This window comes from Lynx rufus, unplaced genomic scaffold (assembly GCF_022079265.1).
Source record: "Lynx rufus isolate CCGP_SWC_20201006 ecotype Redwood Valley unplaced genomic scaffold, mLynRuf1.p SCAF_18, whole genome shotgun sequence".
Lineage (NCBI taxonomy): Eukaryota > Metazoa > Chordata > Mammalia > Carnivora > Felidae > Lynx > Lynx rufus.
Window position 1 is genome coordinate 23,708,262 of NW_025814832.1, and position 18,620 is coordinate 23,726,881.

Consider the following 18,620-nt stretch of genomic DNA (forward strand, 5'->3'; position numbering starts at 1 on the left):
GGACGATCCGAAGCAGGCTCTGTGCTGACAGCCGAGAACCCACACACCGTGAGATCATGACCTGAGCCAAACTCGGTCACTTAACCAACTGAGCCCCCCAGGTGTCCCAGGATTTTTTTTTTTTTAAGTAATCTCTACACCCAACACGGGGCTCGAACTTACAACCCCGAGATCAAGCGTCACATGCTCTGAGATCTGAGCCAGCCAGACGCCCCAACGTTTACAGTTTGTGACAAATAACTATGACTCCCAGCTGAGCCATGTAGTTTCTTAGGATGACATTTCTTTTCTCCTGCAATTTTCTGTGTTGCCTGGAATTAATCGTCTCACTTCTTCACTTGTTTCATTTTCTTTGTAGCTGCGACTAACCCTTCCCTCCCCTCCAATGACTCTTCATCGTGTTTCTCCCCAAGGGCAAGCCTGTCCTCCCAGAAGCCCTTCACCTGCCTGCTGCATCTAGCTGGGGGGGCGGGGCTCTGCTGTCTTGCACTGTCGTCTTCACTCTCCTGTGTCACTCTCCTGTGTGGAACGCCCCGCCCCCTGCTCCTCTTTGCGGCTACCCAAAAGGAAGGTTTTTACACGTACACACTCTTTTGCACTTTGCTTTTCTCCCTGACTACGTCCTGGCCGTTGCTGTGTATCAGTTCAGCGCAAACGTCCTCTGTCTTTTGTTACCGCTGCACAGGACTCCACTGTTATGGATGTGCTGTGATTTCCCTGTTTTTGTTTTTGAGACAGGGAGAGAGAGCACGAGCAGGGGAGAGGGGCAGAGGGAGAGAGAGAGAATCTTAAGCAGGCTCCATGCCTAGAGCAGAGCCCGACTTGGAGCTCGATCCCACCACCGTGAGACCTTGACCTGAGCCGAAATCAAGAGCCAGATGCTTAACCGATTGAGACCCCCGGGTGCCCCTGTTCTGTGATTTCTTTAGCCAGTCTCCGGTGTTTGGGCATTTACGTTGTTTCTAAAACTTTGCTACTATAAATGATGCCGGAAAGCCTTGTGTGTATGTTTTTTCCCATATTGTTGGGGAGGGTGATATTCGGAGGAAATTCTAGAAGTGGGATTGCCAGGTCTTGTTTGTTGGGCATTTCCCAGTCCTTCAACACAGGGGCCGTTTTGGACTTCCAACAGCTAGGGGAAAACTTTACTCACTTCTGACCCCAAACGTGCTGGAATGTTCCCCACAGCAACCAATTCTCCAGGTCTCTGTTCACCGACGAAGTGTCCTACCACTCACATCTGTTCTGACCCCAACTCCCCAGTTCGTGCAGACCCCACGGGTTGAGGGCTCGGTCCCACAAAACTAGCCCCCCCCCCTTCAGATACCTATCCTTGGTCCAGGCTTCCCACCCTTTTGACCCAGCCAGCTGTATATTGGGGATTCCCGGGCCTCAGGTTTGATAATTTCCTAGAAGGGCTCATAGACCTCAGGGAAACACAACCCTTCGTACCGCTGGTTTATTATAAAGGATACAACGCAGGAATGGTTACATGGGGGGGCACGGGGCAAAGCATGTGGGAAGAGGGGTGAAGCTTCCACACCCTCTCCAGGCTCAGCCGGCCCCTCCGTGTGTTCACCAACCTGGAAGTTCCCCAAACCCCTCTGCTTAGGGTTTTAATGCAGCTTCCGTTACATAGACACCGTCCGTTAAATCGAGGGCCATTGGTGATTAATTTAATCCCCACACTCGGCTCTCTCCCCAGACGTAGGGGTGGGTGGGATTCCATCCTGAGGTTGGTCCCTCTGACAGTCAATCCCATCCTCCCAAGAGTCACCTCATCAGCATAAACTCAGCACAAACTCCTTTCACACCTCCCGCTCAGGAAATTCCCAGGGTTTTAGGAGCTCAGGGTTCAGAACCTGCGGCAGAGACCAAATATATATTTCTCATTATGTCACATCAGCCACGTGTGAGAGGACCTGTTTCCTTCCCGCAGAGCCTCGCCAACAGACTACGGGTCAAGCCTTTGAATTTCTGCCAGTCTGATAAACGAGAACTATGATGACCGCGTGGGTTTAATTTGCATTTCTCAATGCGTGGATTGAACGTATTTTCAGATCTTTAAAGGCCATTTGCAGATCCTTTTTGGTGTGTGTCCTCGTGCCTTTGTGCGCTTTTCTTTTCTCTTTTTTTTTTTAGTTTTAATTTTAATTTTTTAAAATTTACATCCAAATTAGCATATCGTGCCACAACGATTTCAGGAGTAGATTCCTTAATGCCTCTTCCCCATGTAGCCCATCCCCCCTCCCACACCCCCTCCAGGAACCCTCTGTCTGTTCTCCATATTTATGAGTCTCTTCTGTTTTGTCCCCCTCCCTGTTTTTATATGATTTTTGTTTCCCTTCCCTTATGTTCCTCTGTTTTGTCTCTTAAAGTCTGCATACGAGCGAAGTCATATGATTTTTGTCTTTCTCTGACTAATTTCACTCAGCATAATACCCTCTGGTTCCATCCACGCAGTTGCACATGGCAAGATTTCATTCTTTTTGATTGCTGAGTAATACTCCATTGTATATATATATATATACACCTTCTTTATCCATTCATCCATCGATGGACATTTGGGCTCTTTGCATACTTTGGCTATTGTTGATAGTGCTGCTACAAACATGGGGGTGCATGTGTCCCTTCGAAACAGCACACCTGTATCCCTTGGATAAGTGCCTAGTAGTGCTATTGCTGGGTCGTAGGGTAGTTCTATTTTTAGTTCTTTGAGGCACCCCCGTACTGTTTTCCAGAGTGGCTGCACCAGCTTGCATTCCCAGTGCGCTTTTCTAACAGGGAAGGATCGTGGCAGAAAAAGATGCTGTCTAGGGGCCCATGTACCCTAATGTTTATAGCAGCGCTTTTAACAATAGCCAAATTATGGAAAGAGCCTTAAATGTCCATCAAGTGATGAATGGAGAAAGAAAATGTGGTTTATATACACAATGGAATACTACTTGGCAATGAGAAAGAATGAAATCCGGCCACGTGTAGCAACGTGGATGAAACTGGAGGGTATTATGCTAAGTGAAATACGTCAGTCAGAGAAGGACAGATATCATATGTGGATCTTGAGAAACTTAACAGAAGACCATGGGGGGAGGGAAGGGGAAAAAAATAGTTACAAAGAGAGAGGGAGGGAGGCAAACCATAAGAGACTCTTAAATACAGAGAACCAACTGAGGGTTGATGGGGATGGGGGAGAGAAAGGAAAGTGGGTGATGGGCATTGAGGAGGGCACTTGTTGGGATGAACACTGGGTGTTGTATGGAAGCCAATTTGACAATAAATTACAGTAATAAAAAAAAAAAAAGACGCTGTCTTTGTTAAAGGTACACGCTCAGCTGCTTTAACAAAGAGGCCCACAGCATAGCAGTGTGGTCAGACCAAGATCATTTCTTTCTCTCTCTCTCCTTCTTAATCTGCCCCCTGATATAGGAAATGACTAGTATGCTATTATTATAGAAAGGAAACTGGGGTAGAGAGCAGTCAGTTAATTTGTCTGGAATCTCCCAGGCAATAATGAGGGAGCCAGGGCAGCCTGTTTCTGAGCAATACTCTTAAGTCGCTATTTTATTCTGCTTTCTGGATCATGTTTAGGTATTTCGAGATCTTGTTTTGCTTCCTGAGACCAGAATTGCCTTTCCTCTACCACATAAATCTGTTTTTCAACTTTCAGACATAGGACGCTCATACACTTTTGCGGAAATGTTGTCATGTTTCCCAGTAAAGGACTGCCTTCCCGCAGAGGCGCTGTCTTATGGACCACTCAGTCACCTTCCAGTTCCCACACGGCCTGGCTGTTTGGTGGCTGAGACTCCTGTCCTCCTCCCTTCCCTGTGCGTCCTTGTAATAATCCCCACTACCCAAATAACTTCAGTGTGGCTCAGGTCCTCGATACTTGCAAGATCCAGAGCTCGCCTCCTTGTGTGTGAGGCTGGGGGTCTGGCCTTTGTCTCGTGCATGTTGATGTGCCATGAAGTGATCTGGGCTGGGGGAAGCCAGGAGCAGCCCCGTGACTTAGAAGCATCCTTAGGTAGCAGGCGGAGGAGAGGAGAAATAAGGAGGCCCATGCGAGACCTTAAGAGTGGGAAGAGGCAGCAGATTCTAGGGATGTTTGGGAATTTGGGAAGTGACAGGTCACAAGGAAGTGGAGAGAAGTCTAGGGTGGCCTTCGGGTTTCCTGGGTGGGTTGGATGGTGTCATCAGTCAAATTAGAGATAAGGGATGCCAGGGTGGAGCAGAGAAGACATTCTTTTTGGGGTGCTGGATTTAGGCTCCTGAAGCACCTCTGGGTGCAGGTGTCTCCTGGGCAGCTGTGTGTAAGCTTGTGAAGCTCAGACGAGAGAGGTCTAGAGGCAGATTTGGGAGCCATGGGGCATGGGGGAGAGCCACGACTAAGAAGTGGGAGTTAATGTGGAAGTTGAGAGGGTCAAGAATGGAATTGTAGGAGGGGCGCGAGGGTGGCTTAGTCGGCGGTTCAGCCGGTTAAGCGTCTGAGTCTTGGTTTCGGTTCAGGTCATGATCTCGCGGTTCATGGGATCGAGCCCCAAGTCAGGTGACAGCATGAAGGCTGCTTGAGATTCTCTCTCTCTGCCCCTCCTCAGCTCACACGTGTGCACTTGCTCTCTCTCTCTCTCTCTCTCAAAATAAATAAATAAACATTAAAAAAAGAAAAAAGTGAACTCTTGGGACCTCATCAAAATAAAAAGCTTCTGGGGCGCCTGGGTGGCTCAGTCGGTTAAGTGGCCGACTTCGGCTCAGGTCATGATTTCGCGGTCCGTGAGTTCGAGCCCCACGTTGGGCTCTGTGCTGACAGCTCAGAGCCTGGAGCCTGTTTCCGATTCTGTGTCTCCCTCTCTCTGACGCTCCCCCATTCATGCTCTCTCTCTCTGTCTCAAAAATAAATAAACGTTAAAAAAAATTAAAAAAAAAAACAAAATAAAAAGCTTCTGCACAGCAAAGGAAACGATCAGCCGAACTAAAAGGCAACCAAAGGAATGGGAGAAGATATGTGCAAATGACATATCAGGTAAGGGTTAGTATCCAAAATCTATAAAGAACTTATCAAACTCAACACCCAAAAAACAAATAATCCGGTGGAGAAATGGGCAAAAGGCATGAACAGACACTTCTCCAAAGAAGACATCCAGATGACTAACAGACACATGAAAAGATGTTCAACATCACTCATCATCAGGGAAAATACAAATCAAAACCACAATGAGATACCACCTCGCACCCGTCAGAATGGCTCACATTAACAACTCAGGCAACAACAGATGTTGGCGAGGATGCAGAGAAAGAGGATCTCTTTTGCATCGTTGGTGGGAATGCAAGCTGGTGCAGCCGCTCTGGAAAACAGTATGGAGGCTCCTCAAAAAACTAAAAATAGAACTACCCTACGACCCAGCAATTGCACTAGTAGGCATTTATCCACGGGATACAGGTATGCTGTTTCGAAGGGACACATGCACCCCCATGTTTATAGCAGCACTATCAACGACAGCCAAAGTATGGAAAGAGCCCAAATGTCCATCGGTGGATGAATAGATAAAGAAGATGTGGTATATATACACAATGGAATACTACTTGGCAGTGAAAAAGAATGAAATCTTGCCGTTTGCCACACGTGGATGGAACTAGAGTATGTTATGCTAAGCGAAATAAGTCAGAGAAAAACAAATATCGTGTGACTTCACTCATATGCGGAACTCAAGGTACACAACAGATGAACATAAGGGAAGGGAAGCAAAATTAATTTAAAAAAAAAGAGAGAGAGGGAGACAAACCATACCTAAGAGACTCTGAAATACAGAGCACAAGTTGAGGGTTGTTGGGGGGGGGAATGCGCTAAATGGGCCATTGGCGACAGGAGGGCCTTTGTTGGGATGACCACTGGGTGTTATAAGTAAGTGATGAATCAGTAAATTCTATTCCTGAAAAGAAGAAGAAGAAGAAGAAGAAGAAGAAGAAGAAGAAAGAAGAAGAAGAAGAAGAAGAAGAAAAGTCGGTCAAGAATGGAATTGTGGGAGGGGCAATTGAGTGTCTCAGTCAGTTAAGAATCCAACTCTTGATGTTGGCTCAGGTCGTGATCGCACAGTTCGTGAGCTCGAGTGCTGGGTTGAGCTCTGAGCCTGGGAGTCTGCTTGGGATTCTCTCTCTGCCCTTCCCCTCCTTGTTGTCTCTTTCTCTCTCAAAATAAATAAATGCACTTTAAAAAAAGGGTGGAATTGTGGGAACTCGCTGACCTTTACTGAGTTTCTGCCGGGTGCCAGGCACCAAGTTAAGGACGTCCTTTTTATGCCTTCATCTCCTTTAATCCTCAAACAACCCCAGTAGGTGGTATTGTTCTGATATGTGGTATTAATCATACCCTGATACGGTTGTTATTATCATAGTCCCCTTTTCAGGATGAGCACACGGGTTCTGCCTCATTAAGTGACTTGCTCGAAGTCTCGAAACAACCTGGTGGCAGAACCAATCACCTGCCAGTCCGTTTGTACGTAGTTTACACACAAATTACACTTAGGTGGGAGGTGCCCAGAGGACAGAGGGGCTCTGCTTTCCTGGTCTCACCCCTGCTCCCCCGGACCTCGCCCCTTCCATTGGATCAGCGCTGTCCCTTTGAGACACAGCTGCTGTGTCTAAGTATCTGATCTCATGGTCCTGGGTATGTCTGACTCCCCCGGACGTTGGGGCCGTTTGTGCGGCTGGGTCAGGCCTCCCTCTGGTTTGGCCAGAGCATCACATTTTTGTTTTTCGAATGGGAGTTTCTTCGCCATCTGCCCCACCTGCCTCTCCAGAAGGGTCTTGGGCTGTTCGCCCTTTGCTCATGCGCCCCAGAATCCCTTTCCTCCCAGTGCTGCCTGGAAACCTCTTGCTCACCCTTCAAGGCTCAAGGTAAATGTCACCTCACCTGTGATGCCTTCCCCTGTGGTTCCAGACTTCTTCCCGTTCCCCCTGTGCTCCCACAGAACTCGGTACGCACAGCTATTAGGGTAGTCATTGCCCCCAGCTGTAATTGCGCGTTATGTGTGTGCAGCAGCCGCTCCAAAATGGGGGTTGCCCATTTGTACCCTCTTTGTGTCACCCTTTGTTCCGAGAGCGTGTGCATGGTGTCTGGGACAGGTGGGGGCTCAGTCAATGCCAGTGAAGGAGCGGTGGGTGGCTAATCGCCCAGGCAGGGGCCTCCCCACCTGCACCTACCGGGCACAACCTCTAGAGGGCAGTCTCACACCACGCGCCGCTTCTCCAGCTCCTGCCCAATGGCTGCCTTCCCATCCTTGGCAACTGGACAGGCGCAGGTACCCACCGCTTGTCCAAAGCCATCAGGCCACTTTGCTCTTACAAAAGACCTTTATAAGTACCTGTTTTCACTCACTGAGAGAAACCCAAAGGGTATCTTTGCTTTTATGAAAACAAGTGAAAACAGCACTCGCCCAGCGTTAGTTTTGCAGTGAGCTGAGAAGTCTGTCGAGGCAGCGAGCACCCCCAGCAGCAGAGTGGCCCCGCCAAGCTCCCCGGTCCCTCCCAACCACCCTCAGCGTCCCAACACCAAGCCTCCAGAGCTCTGCCCTGACTGTGGGCATCTGCGCTTTATCTCCATTTGTTTTGTGCCTCCATTTGCAAGAAGTGCCCTAAGGTACCAGAAAGGCGGAAATTCTCCGTATAAATTACTGCTAAGGGCGTCTTCCCTTTATGCCATTTTGGCTTACAGAAGGTTTCATAGGATCGTTCCACTTTTGGATAGTGGGGAGAAACCTGTAGATAGATAGATGACAGATAGATAGATAGATAGATGATAGATAGACAGATAGATGATAGATGATAGATAATAGACAGATAGATGATAGATAATAGATAGATAGATGATAGATAGATAATAGGTAAACAGATAGATGATAGATAGATAGATAGGTAGATAGATAAATAGATGATAGATAGATAGATAGATGATAGATACATAGATGATAGATAAATAGACACATAGATAGATAGATAGATAGATGATAGGTGGAAAGACCGATAAGACGCATGTGGTCCAAATGGGCTCTGGAGTTGACAAGCTCTGGGACCCAGGATCTAACCAACCCGGTTTAGGCACTGGAGACACGGCCGCCCATCCCTTAGGCTTGGCTTAGGCCGAGCGACTAGGGGTAAAGCACGGGAAAATGCGATTGATTTCAAAATGAAAAGAGGAAATTGCAAAACGGAAACTCATAAATAGTTAAGTAAATGGCTGCCAAACAAATGGCCACAGAACACCAACCGATCAACTGCAACCCCACTTGTACAGAGTGTGGAGATAAACACATCTCACGTGGGATGTGTGAGGGCATCTTAATATTCTTGACATGAGGGAGGCGCTCCTGAAGTGTCAAGGGCCCTTCCTCCATGCCCTCGAAAAGGCCCCGGGGAGGGAGTAAACCCAACGGAGTGTTCTGCGGAGGCCCAGACTGCCCGCCAGAGGGCTCCGGGGGCTGCTCGTGAGCTCAGCCGCCGAGTGGCCTGCCGGGCCGGGGGTCCCCTCTTCCTGCGAGGGCTCTACCGCCAAGCCCCGGAAGGTAAGGGTCAGGAACAACGGCTGCCCCCCACTCCCATCTTGCTTGGTCTTGAGGTAAGATTTAAGAGGGGTGGTATTTCCTGCACTTAAAAGTTCCTCCGCTGGGGAGATGCCAAACAGGAAGAGGTGCTGTCCCTTCAGCCTTCAAGGGGCAGAAGGGACAGGAGACAAGAACAGAACTGAGGGTCTAGGAATTCGAGTCCGAACCGGTCGGCGTCGGGTAGGGGACACAGGTAGGCTTCTGGGAAGAGGCAGCATTTTGAGTGGGCCTTGCCGGCCGAGTCAGCATCCCACAGGCAGTAGGTGGGATGGAGCAGGACGGAGGGAAAGGGAAACCCCAAGGCATGTCCTTCGGGCCTTACAGAATTCCTGCGGTGTTTTGGTCTCCAATTTATACATGAGGGGACTTCGTGTATTTTTGACAGAGAGAGTGATAGCAGGGTGGCAGGGGAGGGGCAGAGAGGGAGGGAGACACGGAATCCGAAGCAGCGTCCAGGCTCTGGGCTGTCAGCACAGAGCCCGACGTGAGGCTTGAACTCGTGAACCGCAAGATCATGACCTGAGCCCAAGTGGGATGCGTAACTGACTGAGCCACCCAGGTGCCCCCACAAGGGCCACTTACTGAGCGTTCACCTCCAATGACACCCTGTGCTAAGTCCCTTACCCATATTGTCTCATTTAATCCTCTCAAGAACCCTAATGAGAGGGAGATGTTATTAGATTCGTTTTACAGACAGGGAAACTGAAGTTCAGAGAGGTTAAGGAAGTTGCTGAAAGTCAGGATTCAAGGCTGACTTCAGACCCATGCTCTTTATGTTCTAAATGCTTTACACATGTCAACTCATTGAGCTGAAGCAAAGACTGTCACGACCATTGCCAAAGGGGGACACCAAGGTAACTTGCCTAAGACTGTGGCCGGGAGGTCTGGTTCCAGGGTCTGGGCTCTGGACCACGAAGCTCTGCTGGCCTGAGTGCTCTCTGGAGACACAGGTATAGGGTTGTCAAAACTCAGGGCCAGTGACAGACCCCGTGGGGTAGAGAAGGGGCGGGACAGATGTGGCCGTGTGGGAGGCAGGGAGGGGAGGTAGGAGCGGAAGGACAGACCGACCACAGGAGACATGAGGTGTTTTCCTCTGCGGTTTGCTCACTAGGAATTCAACGCTGAGTTCCCATCAACACTACTGAATGCATAATTCCCCCCAAATAACTCTTCCTTAAAAGGTCTTTTGCTGGGGCACCTGGGTGGCTCTGTCCGTCCGTCGAATGTCTGACTTCTCCTTTCCGCTCAGGTCACGATCTCGAGGTTCGTGGGCTCGAGCCCCGCGTCAGGCTCTGTGGTGATGGCGTGCAGCCTGCTTGGGACCCTCTGTCTCCCTCTCTTTCTGCCCCTCTCCCCTGCTCTCTCTCTCGCTCTCAAAAAAAAATAAATAAATAAAAATAAACAAAGGCGTTTTGTTTTTAATTAGCAAATACAGCCACGTTGAAATAGGGGCTCCTTTGTCTAGGGCCACACCACCCTAAACGTGCCAGATCTCGTCCGAAACAGGGGCTCCTTTTTCCCTTGTGACCAGGGCTGCTGGTTCTCTGGAGCTTTCCTGAATGGCTCTCACGGTCCCCCAGTTCCGGTTAAGAAACCTCTTTGTTGAGAGGGACGAGAGCAGGGCAGTGCTGTCCAGGGGCAGTGGCTGGTGTGGACGCGGTCAGAGATTGAATTGTGTGATGGGAAGGAAACCTTCCTTGGCTCTGGCTCTAAAATACGTGTTTGGGTTCTTTGGGACCCGTTGTAGGTTTCCTGGGTCAAAGGGGAATAAAGGCGGGTTGTGGAGGTGAAAACTGCAGGGAGACGCAAAGCGTTAATAATTAAGCATGGGGGCTCTCAAGTTGGACTGTCTGAACTCAGATCCCAACTCCGTTGCTGTATGACCTTGGGCAATTGACTCAACCTCTCTCAGCCTGGATGTCCCGTCTGTAAAATGGGTACATTAATGATCTCTTTAATCATTAATTGTTCATACGTTAATGATTCATGGTTTGTTGTGGGGATTGAAACGACCAAATACAAAGTGCTCAACACAGTGCTTACCATACACGCATTCGAAGCCCACGATTTTGCTCAAATCAAAAGGAAATATTATGCGGTAGATGGGGAACAACAACAAAAACAGCCCCATTGTGCAGGATGTATTAACAGAGACGGATGTCGGCTACAGGAGGAATTTCCCGACAACAAAGGATGTGAAGCCCCGAGCAAACAGTAAAAGCTCCTTAGTTTCTTCCCAAGGGCGATTTTTCATCTCAGGGGTGGTCACTTCTGGAGGCAGGGGACTGGAGGGGTTGCCCTGGTGACGGGCGCTTCCTGAATCCGCGGCAGTTGATAAACAGACGCTCCGTTTGGCAATCACCCGGGGTTTACACGCAGGAGAGGGAGCGCTGGCCTTGCCAAGATGCCCATTTATAGCAGTTTCCTAGACCCGAGTACGTTTCTGTTTTACAAGTACTCTTTGCCGCCCTGCCTAAGTCTCCCCACTGCTTAACAGCAACAGTTGATTTTCTGGGGCCGAGTGTAGGCTGTGAGCTGCAAAAACTCCCAGAAGGCAGATGGGAAGGAAGGGAGAGGTGGGGTTGGGTGGGACGGCAGGACAGGTCCCCCCGATGGGGATGGCTGGCGGACCCGGATCTGGGCGGCTGTAGGAGGATTTGTCCCGACTTGAAGGTAGGCTGGAAAGCCTGGCAAAGAAAGAGTTACGGGGCGGGGAGGGTGGGGGGGAGAGACGTGGTGAGGGGAGCCCCCTCCCCCCCACCGGCCAAGCAGTTCTTATCTTTGGGAAAGTTTCAGGGTCATTGTCATTTGCAGGGAATTTCCTGGACTATGAACTTTTATTGCAGAGAGGACGGAATGGCTGGTGAGAGGAAGTTAGGCTCAGCTCCACACCCAGCCCTCCCCCTCTCCCACAGCGGGGATTTGCTGTTTCCCCAAACAGGATAGTGTTACAAACCTAAACCCTGGTTCCAGCCCCGCCCTCAGCCCCCCCGCTGTGTCACCTCCCCCCCCCCCAATCCTCATCCTCATTAAGCCTTGGCTCCCTCCGCTATAAAAAGGGATAGATAGAGGCATCTGGGCAGCTGTCGGTTGAGCGTTCAGACTCCTGATTTCCGCTCAGGTCGTGATCCCAGGGTCACGAGTTCGAGCCCAGCGTCTGGTTCTGCGCTGACCGCACAGAGCCTGCTTGGGATTCTCTTGCGCCCTCTCTCTCTCTCTGCCCCTCCCCTTCCCCCCTCTCAAAATAAATAAACTCTAAAATAAGATAAAAAGGGCTTACAGGACTGACTTACAGGAAACACTCAATGTGTGTCGGTTTTAAATAATGTCATAATAATAAACGAGGCGTCCTGGGGTCACTGATTAGCACAGAGGGGAGAGAACAGACTGGCAGAGTCTGTCCCTGTTCTTGGAAGCTGATTAGAGCAATTGGAAAATGCCTTTGCCAGCCAATGTGGGGAGCAAAAACACAAATATTGGGAACGATTCCTAGTTAGGCTTTGCACTGTATTTCGTCACATTTCTGCATTGGTTTTTCTCTTCCTCGTCTATTTTGAGATGCTGTTCAGATGAAGATGTGTCTCCCAGGGCTCCTTCATGGTGACGGTGGGAAGCAGCTAGTCGGGAAGCAGAGGGGGGCAAGCCAGACATTTGGCTAGACTCTGGGCCCACTGGCGGATACCGGGGGAATTGACCATTTACATCCAAAAGCACAGAGGGACCCGCAGGGATTGGATTGTGCCGGCTGAAGCCTGGGCAGGATCACTGAATTCAACACGAGGCGGCCAGCGTTGACCGGGTACCCGAGTGTTCAGCAATCCAGGAAGGCTTCCAGATGGAGGCGGTTCTCCTTGTAATTTAAGAGAGTTTATTAGCTCAGGCAGAAGCTAGAGGGTTTAAAAAGGAAAAGAGGATACATGCTGAGCAGCATTGAGGAGGAAGCGCCTCTGCCCTGGGGCTTGTAGAGAGCCTCTTTGGGGGGGGGGCATGGGTTGGGGGGGAGACCATGAGGCGGTCCGAAGTGGGAGGCCAGAGACAACACCTCCCTCCCGGAGCAGATGTTGAGGATGGATGACAACGGATGTGAAATATTGACCCGGGGAAAAGCGCCTGGTGTTTGTTCAGGTCAAACAGGTGCAGCAGCTTCCGTGGGAGGAGGTGAGGAAAAGTGTCCCTGGTCAGGAGGGTCACACTCCCACAGGCTTGCAGGGGGCGGCAGGGGGGGGGGGTGGTAGCCTCACCGAGGTCCGGAACTCAGGCCCCCCAGCTGGGGACAGGCCCTCAGGGAGGACTGGGAGAAGGATGCTTACGACGGGAATCAAGGCAGGTGCCTACACGTATCCATGTGGACACACATGTGAATGGTCTTTTTTTTTTTTTTTTTTTAAGCTCATGGAAAAAACCGGATGGAAATGTGAGTGATTGTGTTTGCTTCATAGAACTATACTTGAACTTCTTAAAATGTGATTTGTTTTTTAATGTTTATTTATTAAAAAAATTTTTTTTTAATGTTTATTTTATTTTTGAGAGGGAGACAGAGTGCGAGCCGGGGAGGGGCAGAGAGAGAGGGAGACACAGAGTCGGAAGCAGGCTCCAGGCTCCGAGCGGTCAGCACAGAGCCCGACGCGGGGCTCGAACCCATGAACTGGGGGATCATGCCCTGAGCCGAAGTCAGACGCTCAACCGACTGAGCCACCCAGGCGGCCCAGAGCATATGTGGGTTTTTTATTTTTTTTTATTTTTTTAATTTTTTTTTCAACGTTTATTTATTTTTGGGACAGAGAGAGACAGAGCATGAACGGGGGAGGGGCAGAGAGAGAGGGAGACACAGAATCGGAAACAGGCTCCAGGCTCCGAGCCATCAGCCCAGAGCCTGACGCGGGGCTCGAACTCACGGACCGCGAGATCGTGACCCGGCTGAAGTCGGACGCTCAACCGACTGCGCCACCCAGGCGCCCCACATGTGGGTTTTTTAAACGGGAGAAAGCAGATGTGTTTGCATGTCTGTTCAATTCCCAGTCAAAGGTGTCTTTCCAGCCCTACCCTCCTAGTATTTGACCCTATTGGGTGAATTCCTTTTCTGAAGCTGTTTTCTCGCTGGCCTTTCAGCCTGCCACTTCTCTCCTGGCTTTTCTTCCCGTCTTGGATGACTGCCCACCCCCTACGGTTGATGTTTTTCGGGGTCTGTCCCCACCGTTTCCATCTCCCCTGCCCAGGCTGGTGCCCTCGCCGTGCGGTTTCAGCGAGACCGCCCTATGTCAACAATGACTTTCGTCTCCGGCCCAGCCCTTTGCCGACACATTTCTCCCACTGCCTACTGACTGTCCCCACGAGTCCCTCAGAGTCAGCATGCTTAAAGCTGAAATTCCCTCCCCGCAAGCCCCTCTTTCTTCTGTGTTGTCTACCTTGGTGGCCTGGGTCAGAACCCTAGTACTTATCCTTCCCTACCTTCCGGGAGTGGGTTGAATGGTGCCCCCTCCCCCGAAAAGAGACGTCCATGGCCCAGAACCTGTGACCGTTACCTTATATAGCTAGAGAGCACCACCTTATATGACAAAAGATGTGATTATCTTTTACCTTGGATTATCCAGGTGCCCCCTAAATCCAGTGACAAGTGTCCTTAAGAGACGGGCAGAGAACACACACTGAGGAGGTATTGTGACCACGGAGGCAGAGATTGGAGTGAAGCCACAAGTCGAGGAATGCCAACAGCCACTGAAAGAACGGACTGTCTCCTACAGCCTCTGGGAGGAGCGCGGCCCTGCCCACACCACCTTGGGTTTGCACATCTGAGGGCTTCCAGAACCTGAACTGTGAGAGAATAACTTTCTGTTGCTTGAAGGCACCCGATTCGCGTTCATTTGTTACGGCGGCCCTAGCAAATTAATAGGCCCTCATTCTTTGGCATCTAATGGGTCACAAAAATCCTGCTGGTTTCAACTCCTTAAGTAGCTCTAGTTTGGGGGGCGCCTGGGTGGCTCAGTGGGTTAAGCATCTGATTTCATATCGGGTCATGATCTCGCCGTTTGTGAGTTCGAGCCCCGCGTCGGGCTCGGTGCGGACAGCTCGGAGCCTGGAGCCTGCTTCCGATTCTGTGTCTCCCTCTTTCTCTGCCCCTCCCCGCTTGTGCTGTGTCTCTGTCTCAAAAATAAATAAAACGTTAAAAAAAAAAAATAGTTCTTTTTTTTTTTTTTTTTTTTTCCTCCCATGTCTATCTCCAATCTGGTCCGGGCCTTGGCTGCTCTCTTGAACCACTGCGGTGGGTGGTCTCCTTCAAAACTAGAGATTAAAAAGGATAATAAAAATTAAAAAAAAAAAAAAATAACAGAGTAGCTGAAAAACCCAGGCCTGCAGATAGCCACCATTCTACATTATGCGGTCCGGGCGGCAGAGTCAGCTTCTAGAATGAACGAGAAGTGTGGAGTCAGAGGCAGAGGGGCAGGATGAGCTGATAAGGGAAGTTAGTTCTGGGCCGCCTGGAGCTCCAGCCCCAGATGCTGGGAGTCCCGAAGCCTGGGATTCTGAGACACTCCTATACCCACCTTGCTCCCGTCTACCCTCACTCCTGCCTCCTGAGCTCCGATGAGCGTGTTAGACATGATCCACCTAGATTACAGTCTTCTGGGACAGAGGCTGGTCCCTTTTTATATTCTAGTGCTTTTGGTTCAGAGTCCTTTGCATTCTGGGCCCCTTCTCTGACTTCCCTTCTCCCCCGCCCTGTTTAGAGACCCTCAGAATACAATCCGGTTTTTGCCTGCCACTTCTGTCCCTCAACCTCTTAGAAGACATCACTAACTTAGGCTTCGATCACCCCTTCATGAACACTCTGGTCCCGCAGTCCTTACTTACGTCCTTACGTTGGGGCGATGGCTTCCCTTTTTTTCTGTCCTGAAGTTGCTTTCGGGGGTGGCCGTCTCTTTTCCCCGTCAGATTAGGAGACCCCCGAAACCTGAGACCCTCCGCCAGCAGTTGAAAGGGTTCCCCGAGGACAGAGGGAATGTCTTCATTAATCTCGTAGATACCTCAAGGGAAGAACTTTTCTATTTTTTAAAATCCTGGCCCTGTGCTAGTTCTGCCCACCGTGGGTGCTCAATAAATGTTGATTGACTGAGTCAACAATAGACTGAGTCCCCAGAGTGCCATGTGCTTTCTTTCCACAGGGAGAAAGTAATAACATTAGGCAGAGCAGGCTGGATCCCTTAATATGATTATCTGAAATTTGTGGCTGGTGACTCTCTCCCCCAACTTTATTGGGGACATTCATCTCCACAGAATAGATATTCCCAGAGACCACTAATGCTGCCGGCCAAATGGTGGGCTACTATTAAATGCCCTGACCCCGTTCATCTTGATTCCATCACCACCAAAGCTGCCGCCTGCCTCCAGCCCAAGGTGGGGGGAGAACCCAATACCGTTGTGGCAGCGGGTGATACCGAAATAAGCATACTTCGAACCAAGTTCAATAATGTGGACCCAGCTCCCTAGCTGTACTCAAGGTATTCTACTGTGAACCCGCGGATGACCTTCGCAAGCTTTTTAACCTTTGAAGAATACAACAGCTTGAGACAGAATTCGTAGAGCACACCATTCACCCATTTAGAGTGTGTAATTCAGGGGCGCCTGGGTGGCTCGGTGGGTGAAGCGTCCGACTTCGGCTCAGGTCATGATCTCACGGTTCGTGGGTTCGGGCCCCGCGTCGGGCTCTGGGCTGACCGCTCGGAGCCTGGAGCCTGCTTCGGATTCTGGGTCTCCCTCTCGCTCTCTCTGCCCCTCCCCTACTCTCATTCTGTCTTTCTCTCTCTCTTAAAAAATAAACATTAAAAAAAAATAAAGTAATTCAATAAAATAAAGTATGTAATTGTGCCACTATCTGCACAATAAATTGTATTATTTCAGAGAGAGGGAGAGAGTGCAGGGGAGACGGGCAGGAGGAGAGGGAGAGAAAGGATCCCAAGCAGGCTCCACACTCAGCACAGAGCCCGACGTGGGGGCTTGATCTCGTGACGCTGGGATCATGACCTGAGCTGAAATCAACAGCGGGACGCTCAACTGACTGAGCCACCCAGGCGCCCCTTAAATTTTATTTTATTTTAATTAATTTATTTTAATGTTTTATTTTTATGTTTGAGACAGAGAGAGACAGAGCATGAACGGGGGAGGGTCAGAGAGAGAGGGAGACACAGAATCTGAAGCAGGCTCCAGGCCTGTCAGCACAGAGCCCGATGTGGGGCTCGAACTCACGAACTGTGAGATGACGACCTGGGCCGAAGTCGGTCGCTCAACCGCCTGAGCCCCCCCCCCCAGGCGCCCTTTAAATTTTATTTTTAAGTAATCTCTATACTCAATGTGGGGCTCAAGCTTCCAACCCCGAGATCCAGAATCGCGTGCTTTACCTACTGAGCCAGCCAGGTGCCCCTCAATTCCTTTTTGCTCCCAAATAATATCTCCTCCTCTAGATAGGCCGTTATTTCATTCGCCCACTCATCAACCGATGGGCATTTGGGTTGTTTCCACTTGGGCAAGTTATTGCTCCACGTTTCAGCTTCTTCCTCTACAAAAACGGGACTTCAGAGCCGTTTCAGAGATTACTGAAAGCATGCGTGAAATATACGAACGCGGCCCAAACGATAAAGCGCTACATGCAGGTAAAGACAATTATATTAATATTTATAGGAGGTCAACTAAGGAGAGCGCTGGGGCTCGCCTGACTTCCCCGAGTGTGTGGCCCCTTGTTGGTCACCTCAGGGGAATTAGGTGAGTGTCTCTTTGGGTTTGATCCCCACGGAGAGTCCACTTTGCGTCTTTTTTTTTCTAGGTGGGGGACTGCAATCCCTCAGCCAGGGCGGCTCATCGCATTGCCATTTGTTGCTAGGAGACCAGCTTAGAGCGGGCTCGGCTCGGTGCAGTCCCACGGCCACTGCAGAAAACCACCCGAGATCACAGAATGATATTTAAACATCCGGGCAGTTTCATTTCATCCCAGGGCACAGGGCTGAAGCTACAGGTGTTCTTAGGGCCCCAGGCTCTCGGACGGTCTCGCCAACACTCACGTCCCGGATTTTCATTAGCTTTCTCTTACCACGCTCTCGCACACACGTGTGCCGGGTGCCGGAAGTGTGCTAAATAGTGCAAAAACACCTTCGTATTAAGACCAAGAGCAACTGAGTTAGGAGGGGAAACTGGTTGCCATGATGGGTACGACGATTCTAAAACCCAGTTAGGCTCTAAATACCGTTTGCCCCCGTAACTTCCTGCTATTTTTTGGCGGGGTATTTTACGGCTCTAAAACGAGTGGGTGCAAGGAGGTGAGAGGGGAAAGGCTGGGGTAAGGAGTGGGTTATAGGAGAATGATTGTTTCCTTTCACCAGGAGCCGCCTGGAGCATAATTTCCCCTTCAAATCCTTGGTAAGAGCAGCTGGGGATAACGAACAGTGGTTAAAGATGCTTTGTTTTACGTCCAGCAAAAAGGATCATTAGCACCTTTTTTTTTTTTTTTTTTTTTTTTTTGGTATTCACTGATTTGGATCATGTGCACCACTGCTCTTCGCCATTCATGTGCTTAATTAAGAGCTGATGAGTGCAAAATAAAGGAAATTGCAGCTCTCCGCTGGAACTATCTGGGGAGCGGCAGAATTTCTGCAGCGAGGAAAGGGATCTGCCAGGAAAACGGTGTTACCACCTCCCCGTTACGTCTCTCTGCCAGAGTTCCTCTTAATGTCACATTGGAACCTTAAGGGGCGAAAGGCTGGGCGTCCAAGAGACAGCTCGTTGAAATGCTGATAGGGGAGGAGGAGAAGCAGGAGTACAGTTTCATGTTCGTTTTATCAAAGGAGAAATAAAGACAAGGAGCGGTGACCGGGGCAATATAGCTGGTCTAGGGCCGAACTCCAATCACGTAGGGAAAACCCCGGAAGGAGGCTGGCTCAACCTTACTCGTGACATCATGTCTTACATCATTCTGAGGTTTTTGTACAAGTCTCTATGGTGACCCGCTGGTGGCCTGCCTGAGAGTCCTTTCCGTTTGTT